The following is an 8597-nucleotide window of genomic DNA, read 5'->3' on the forward strand; positions in this document are numbered from 1 at the left end:
CCATCTCGTTGGAGGTCTTCCTCTTTTTCTCTGACCCTCCACCTTACCAAACATGATATCCTTCTCCAGTGACTGGTCCCTCCTGACAATATGTCCATAGTATGAGAGACGAAGTTTGGCCATCTTGGCCTCTAAGAGCACTCTGGCTGCACTTCTTCCAACACAGATCTATTGGTTCTTTTGGTAGGGCAACACATTATGCTATGGAAGCATTGAGAAAGGGCAGTTGAACTAGAATATCAAATTTGGTGAAGCAGAGGGTCAGGGAATACTAGGGAAGTCCCCAATGAAATGATTGACACAACAGTCTTAATAATGTATTCAAATATACCAACGATCATGACTTTAGCAGATGATTGTTGTTGTTAAGTGCCATCTAGTCAGTTCAGAGTCATAATGACCTTGTATAGGGTTTCTGAGGAGTGACTGGTGAATTTGAACTGCTGATCGTGCAGTTCAAACCGACCTTGTGGTCCAGTGCATTATCCCACAGTGCCATACCAGGACTCCATGGCACAGGATTGAGCAACATTATATTCTGATATACATAAATGAGTCAGAGCTGACTCATAAGTAACTAACAACCACAACAATCTAGCTTGGGGGTGGGGAGTGGTCAGAGAACACTTTCTGGAGGAAGTGATATTTAAACTGAGAACTAATGAAAGGATGTATAAGACTTCCACAGATGAAAGGTTAATTTTTGGTGCACGGAGAGTAAATAGCACATACAAAGAGCTGGAGACAAGATACAACATGATGTGTTTGGGGAACTGCAAGTATTTGTATATGTCATGAGGATAAAGGGGACAAATTCAGGACAAGATGGGGTAAAGATAACAAAGGGTGATGGTAAAGTGCCAATGAGTTGGTTCCTACTCACAGCGACCCTGTATGGGGTTTCCAAGAAACAGCTGGTGGGTTTGAACTGTCAATGTTGTGGTTCACAGTCCAGTGCTTATCCCACAGTGCAACACCTGGAGTCCTACCAATATCACAATTGAGGAGCATTATTCTGTTGGCAAGTCCATGGGTCAAAGCAAAGCATCTGCCTGTACAATGAAAGGGGAGAGAATTGGAGAAGGGGAGAGAAAAAGAAACAGAAAATAAAACTTACTGAGCACATACTAGATGTCAGACACCTTGGGATAAAACTTTATCTGGGTAAAAGCTTTGTAAAAAAAAAAAATGAGGGAGTAGTTAATCTTATAGTCCAGAAACAGAGGACCCTAGGACCATCAAGGGAGAAGAGCACAAGCGGAATGCAGGACCTTATCCAGAGAAGCAGTGACACCAGAGATGGAGGCAGAGATGGGAACATGGAGAGAGGGAGCAGCTGAGGACTCTAGGATTCATGGGAAGAGAGAGACTGACAGTTGGCAGCCAGGAGGCAGGCTTATAGAATGTGCCCTTTGGTGGCGTAAACTATTATATATGTCTGAGTGTTTGAAAAGAAAAAAAAAAGGAGTTAAAATGCATAGAAAGAAATACTGTTAACTGATAGTACATGGAGGGGATTATAATCATTGTAATGAAACAAAGTATATGATTTGTTGAATGTAAAACTGATGATCTGCCCTATAAACTTTCACTCAAATCACAATAAAAACTTAAAAACAAAGCCTCTGTCTGATGAGGAAACTAAGGTACCAGGAGATAAAGCAATGTGGCTGATGTCAAACATTGAATGTCAACTAGACATAAGGGGGGGGGTGTGTGTGTGCAAGGATTAAAGTGAACAGGGGTAAATACTATTAACTGATGATACATGTTGTTGTTGTTGTGAAGTGCCATCAAGTCAGTTCCGACCCATAGCAACCCTGTATAGGGGTTCCGAGGAGCAGCTGGTGAACTTGTACTGCCAACCTTGCAGTTCAAACATGGAGGGGATTAAAACAAAATATATGATATGTTGCATATAAAAATGATGATCTGCTCTGTAAACTTTTATTCAACTCAATTCATGATAAAAGTAGAAGACCCCACAACTTCTTCATAATAAGTTTTAAAAAGCAACTATCGAATGAGCAGTGAGTAGGATTCAAATTCCATTCCTTCTAGTTGGAAGAATGGAGTTTTCCTGTGCCTCTATTTCTAGCTCTGCAGGAGAAAGATGAGGCTTTCTGCTCCCTTAAAGATTTACAGCCTCAGAAACCCTGTTCAGGGTCATTATGTGTCAGAACCGACTTGACGGTACTTAACAACAACAACTATTTCTAGAGGCTTTCTACTCCCACCAGACTACTGGGCCTAGAGGGTTATCAGCATCGACAATTATCATTGCATTAATCAGGACTCTAATGTACAAATGACAGGAATCCTTGAGTGGTCCAAATGGCTATTAATCAAAAGATTGTTGTTGTTGTTGTTGTTAAGTGTCATCAAGTCAGTTCTGACTCACAGTAACCCTGTGTAGGGTGTCTGAGGAGTAACTGCTGGATTTGAGTTCAGCCCTACATCACCACACCAGGACTTCAACCAAAAGACTGGCAATTGGAATTCACCCAGAAGTGGCTTGTAAGAAAGACCTGGCGATCTAAGAAAGAATCAGACACTAAAATTCCTATGGAGCCCAGTTCCACTCCAATACACATGGGATTGCCCACAATGTGTCAAAATTGATTTGAAGGCAACTCTTGTTTTGTTTTTTAACTTCATCTAAGGGTAACATATGGTATTTATATCACAAATGACCAAGATAAGTAAGGAAAATGCTTAACACCCAAAGATAGGAGGGGCAGGAATTCATTTAGGACTCTGTCCTTTGTTTTCCCTGACTACCAGCGCTCTTCCTTCCTCCATGCAGCAGGAGTGTGGCTACCCACAATTCTGAAGCGTTGTACCTCATGTTGCTGTTGTTAAGTACCTTCAAGTCAGTTCCAACTCAGTGACTCTGTACAGGGCTTCTGAGGAGCAGATGGTGGGTTTGAACTGCTGATCCTGTGATTTGCAGTCCACTGCTGATCCTACAGCACCATTCCAGGAGTTCGATTAGCCTCCACCATAACAGAGGAACTCCTCTGTTTTGGTCTTTAAATCTAAAAAAAGTTCTCTGATAGGCTCAGCATGGACACTTGTCTACCCATAAATTAATCAGCTATGATGGAAAGCACTAACATGGTTGCTGAGGGTGCCCCCTTGTGTACTAGGGCCATTTTCCCCAACTCTTTGTGAGTCAAGCAGCCATGCCTAAGGGCATCTACCTAATGCATAACAATAGTTTTCATTATTAGAGATTTAAGATGTGCCAGGCTCTGACCTGAGAAAGCACATTCTGTCATCACCTCATTTGATTCCCACAGTAACCATGTTACAGATAAGGGAATTTACCTTTCCCACTTATAGATAAGGAAACTGAGACTCAGAGAGGCCAATTGATTTACCCAAGGTCTCACAGCTAGTAAATGGTAGAAGTAGCATTCAAATTCTGAACTATTTGATTCCGAAGTCGTGCACTTAATTCCCAAACTTTTTTAACCTCTACTGCCTGTGAGTTCTGGTGTGGTGCTGTAGAATAATTACTGGACCACAAGATGGGTTTGAGCCTCGAGGTCAGCAGTTCAAACTCACCGACCGCTCCTTGGAAACCCTACACTGGGTCGCTGTAAGTCAGAACTGACTCAAGGGCACTTAACAACAACTGCCTGTGATTAAAAAGCCCTGGTAATGGTATAGCTGGATAAGCACTGGACTGCTAACTGCAAGGTCAACAGTTCAAATCTACCAGTCACTCTGCAAGAGAATGATGAGGCTCTTGTAAAGACTTATAGTCTTCAGAAACCCTATACAGGGTCACTATGAGTCAGAAATGACTCAGTGGGAGTGGGTTTATGTTCGGGAGGTACAGTGTGTGTTTAGTGCCTTATAGTTTGGCCTCCTTGGGAACCAAGGCAATGGTAGTTTTAACACAGGAGTCCTGGGACTCAACTCTGTCATTTTTAAGCTGTGTGGCCTTGGTCAAGACCCCTAATCTCTCAGTGTCTTTTTTATTGTGAACAAAATGAGGATAATAATGCCTACCTCATCTACTTTTTTTATAAGGTGGTTAAATGATCCTGCAGGTAAAAAACAAAACAAAGAAAACAGAAGTGTAATGTTTTGTAGTATTTTATTTCTCATACTCTGAGAATGGCATGATTGTTAGTCTCTATTTACAACCGAATCTTCCAGTTAAAATAAAGGCATATTTGTGAAGAATCAGTAGGCTGTATTTGTTTAGAACTCCAAATTGATAGAATTTAACTGAGGAAACAGGAATAGAGTTCATTTACACTGTTTCTAAATATTGGGCTCTTCTTGGGTTTTGCAAACAGACATAAACATTGTTCCTCTGGATTCATTCTGCACTAACACCACCTGTTTTCTGCTTATTTTCTCATTTCACTCGGTTCAGTGATATTGAATTATAATTGGTTTCTGCTGAAGTTTCTCATGCTGTGAAGTACTGATTAACAAAACAAACGATATTTTTTTCTTTCACTCGGCCGGCCCTGTTGCCATGTCTCAGATGGAAGTTGTTGGAGGCATTAAGAATCTGTGGAACCACCTTCATTCTTAGGAAAAAGACTAAAGACTCCTATGGGATGTCTTTGTCAGCCAACATCCGCTTTATGGACTATCAGCTACAAATTTGCTCCAAGTAAGAACTGTGGTATAATTCTATCCTTTCAAAACCTGTACATACAATCAAGAACTAGGCCAAGTGATGGACTTGCTCAGATCCTCTGCGTCATGGCCTTAGCCCAGGCCTTCACCTCTCTGCCCTGGGACCATTTAAACAGCCTCTTAACCAATTATGCTGCCTCTACACAAATGTCAGAATGATCTTCATAGAATACAGAATTGACTCTGTCAGCTCTACTTAATACCTTGCTGTGACTCCCTCTCTGCTATATGGTAAAGTCCAAATTATTTACTGATGCTCTTCAGAATTCAATTGTGGTGGTGGTAGTGGTGGTTGTATGCTGTCGAGTCAGTTCTAACTCATAGCGACCCTGTATAAGTGTTCTCAGGCTGTAAATCTTTACGCAAGCAAAAATCTTCATCTTTCTCTCACAGAGCAGCTGGTGGATTTGAACTGCTGAACTTGCAGTTAGCAGACCAACACATAACACACTATGCCACCAGAATTCATCCACAATTAGCTGTGGTTGCTGTTGTTAGGTGCCATCGAGTGGGTACCGACTCATACCGACCCTATGCACAACAGAACAGAACACTGCCTGGTTCTGGGCCAACCTCACTATTGTTGCCACATTTGAGCCCATTGATACTGCCACTTTTCCAATCTATCTCACTAACGGTCTTCCTCTTTTTCTCTGACCCTCCATCTTACCAAGCATGATATCTTTCTCCAGTGACTGGTCCCTCCTGACAATATGTCCAAAGTATGAGAGACAAAGTTTGGCCATATTGGCCTCAAAGGAGCACTCTCACTGCACTTCTTCCAAAATGGATCCATTGGTTCTTTTGGCAGCCCATGGCACTTTCAATATTCTCCTCCAACACCATAACTCAAAGGCATCAATTCTTCTATGGTCTTCCTCATTCACTGGTGGCACAGTTAGCTAGACGTCTGCATAGTCTTCTGACATCATTGCCACTCTCACGCACCACACCTTCACTATACCTCCTAATCTACTTCCAGAACAACCATAGTTGTTTGTGTTGTTAAGTGTTGTGGGATGATTCTGACTCATAGTGATTCTGTACAAGATTTCCAAGGAATGACTGGTGGGTTTGAACTGTTGTCTTTGCGGGAAGCAGTCCAGTGCTTATCCTACAGTGCCACAGCAAGATTCCAGAATAATCGCACTTACTAATATATCTAGGAGTCCTGGGATGGTGCTGTTGGTTAAGGCACTGGACTCCAAGGTCAGTTTTAACAGCAAGGTCAGTGCTTCAAGCTCACCAGCCACTGCTCAGAAGCCCTATACAGGGTAACTATGAGTCAGAACTGACTTCACAGTACTTAGCTGTGAGTCCAGCTAAGGAGTCCAGGTGTGGCACTAGAAGATGCTGCACTGGATGAAAAGGTCGGTTTGAACTTCAAGATAGATAGTTCAAACTCTCCAGCCTCCTCTCAGAAACTCCATGCAAGGTTGCTAGATAATCCAAGTCAGAATCAATTCAACAGCACTTAACAACAACAGCAACAGTATAGCTAAGGAGCTGTGCTGGGCACAATGGCTAAGGGCTTGGCAGTCAACTGAAAGGTGGTGGCTTAGAGGACAAGATAAAAGACCTCGAGATTTACTCCGATCAAGATTTCAGCCTAGAAAACCCTATGGAAGAGTTCTACTTTATGTAATAATGTAACTATGAGTCAAAGTGGACTCAGTGGAACCCAACAACCCCAACAACACAGCTTCCTTTAATTTGAAAACCTACTGCATACCTGGGGTCCTGATGTGGCACTGTGGGTTAATGCACTGGACTGCAAAGTCTGTTTGAACGGCAATGTTGGCCACTCCTCAGAAACCCTATGGTGGTGGTGGTTATGTGGAGTTGATTCCTACTCATAGCAACCCTGTACAAAGTTTCAGAGGCTGTAAATCTTTATGGGAACAGAGAGCCTCATCTTTCTCCCCCGAAACAGATGGCAGTTTCGAACCGCTGACCCTAAGGTTAGCAGCCCAATTTGTAATCACTGTGCTACGAGAGCTCCTTTGGAAATCCTATACAGGGTTGCAATGGGTCGGAACCAATTCAACAACGCTTAACAACAACAACAACAACTACATACCTGGCTCTAGATAACACCTTTCCCCAATTCTCAGAAACCATCCTCTGTTGTTCATATAGATTCAAAAACATTAAGGAAATTGCTCAGGACTACAAAATCATAAGGTGACAGAACTGAGACCCAAACCCAAGTCACCTGACTACAAAATTCTTTCCACTGTGATACAAGGACATTCTGAAACAGCGTCTGTTCCCTAAAGATGTTGTAGTCTTTTCAGTTTTCCATTGTTCTTGCAATTGCTCTTCCCTCTGCTTTTACTACTCCTCCCCTTTCTTGGCTGATTGCTACTCATAACTGAGTATGTGATGCAAATATCACCTCCTTTATAAAGTTTCCATAGCATCATAATCAAGGCTGGGCCTCTCTCTTTTGTATGGGCTCTGGGAATAGAACTGAGTACATATAATGGAAAAGTTAGTTGTTCGTTTTGTTGGCTTCACTGGCACACATAGAGAAATTGCAGGGAATTAAGTTGGAAGATAGGCTGGGCCACCAATGGCTCTTGAGTCAAAGAGTTGCTTCTGAAACAGTAATCTGACACAGTGTATAAGAAGTAGAGAAAGGATAAGGAGGACAGCATAGAGTTCAAACAGAATCATCAAAATCAGTCAGAAGAGAGACAATAAGGGTAGACGCTGGAGAGTCACAATCAAAAGAATGGAGGGAATTGGAGGTTGAGTGTCTACATCTGGTAACTAATGTCCAAGAGAACAGCAAAATTGTGAACCTAGGTGCCCAGAGAGTGGTGATGCATAGAAGAAAAAGTAGTCTTCAGAAAGAAGACAAATGATGGATTCATTTAGGGTAAGTGCAGTTGAGGGGTTGACAGGATTTTCAAAGGTCCTTTCTTGGGAGAGAGTCAGTGTTAGAGCTGCCATTTTAGAAACCATTCTGGTAGAGATGAGAGCAGAAACCAGAAAACTATCCAAGCATAACACATGAGAGATCTTCAAGAGAGAGAACAGAGCCAAGGACAGATCCTTAACAACCTGTCATTTAAGGCAAAGAATCGAGAAGAGATAAAAAAAAAAAAAAAAAAAAAAAACATGAGAAAAGGAAATTAATGATGTTTTAGAACTAATGATCTATTTGGAGCCTGGTGTGGTGCTGTGAGTTAATGAGCTAGACTGCAAGGTCGGTTTGAAGGAATCAAGATTATAGTTCAGGAAACACAAGTAAACAGTTCTACTTAGCTTTATAATGTAGCTATGAGTCAAAATTGATTCAATGGAAGACAACTCCAACATTACAGCTTCTTTTTACTGAAGGTCTGCTACACACCTGAAGTCCTGGTGTGGCACTGTGGGTTAATGAGTTGGACTGCAAAGCAGTTTGAACCCCAAGGTTGGATCAAGCTCACTCCTCGGAAACCCTATACAGGGTTGCTCTGAGTCAGAATTGACTCAGCAGCACTTAACAATAACAATGATGTATTGCGCTTTGTGATCTTGAGAAGTTATTTAACTTCTCTGAGTCTCCATTTTTCAAATGTTAAATTACAGTACTAATAGCAACTCAAGATAAGAACTCATTTACACAAAGCAACCAGCATATTTCTCAACATTTACAGATGCTCAATAAATGGCCACTAATGACTAGTAGTGACACATTTGTCACTGAAGGAGACTGAAATCAGTGACCTCAGATGAAGTGTTGTGAGACAGCTGGAGAAAATGCTGGTTATCTGTTGAGACTACGGATTTTTATCTATTTAGCAGAGACTAAAAGGAAGAGCTCTGGTAGCGTAGTGGTTACGAATCGGGCTGCGAACCTTAGGGTCAGCGGTTCGAAACTACCAGCCGCTCCGCGGGAGAAAGATGAGGCTTTCTACTCCCGTAAAGATTTACACCCT

This window comes from Chrysochloris asiatica, unplaced genomic scaffold, assembly GCF_000296735.1.
Source record: "Chrysochloris asiatica unplaced genomic scaffold, ChrAsi1.0 scaffold00026, whole genome shotgun sequence".
Classification (NCBI taxonomy): domain Eukaryota; kingdom Metazoa; phylum Chordata; class Mammalia; order Afrosoricida; family Chrysochloridae; genus Chrysochloris; species Chrysochloris asiatica.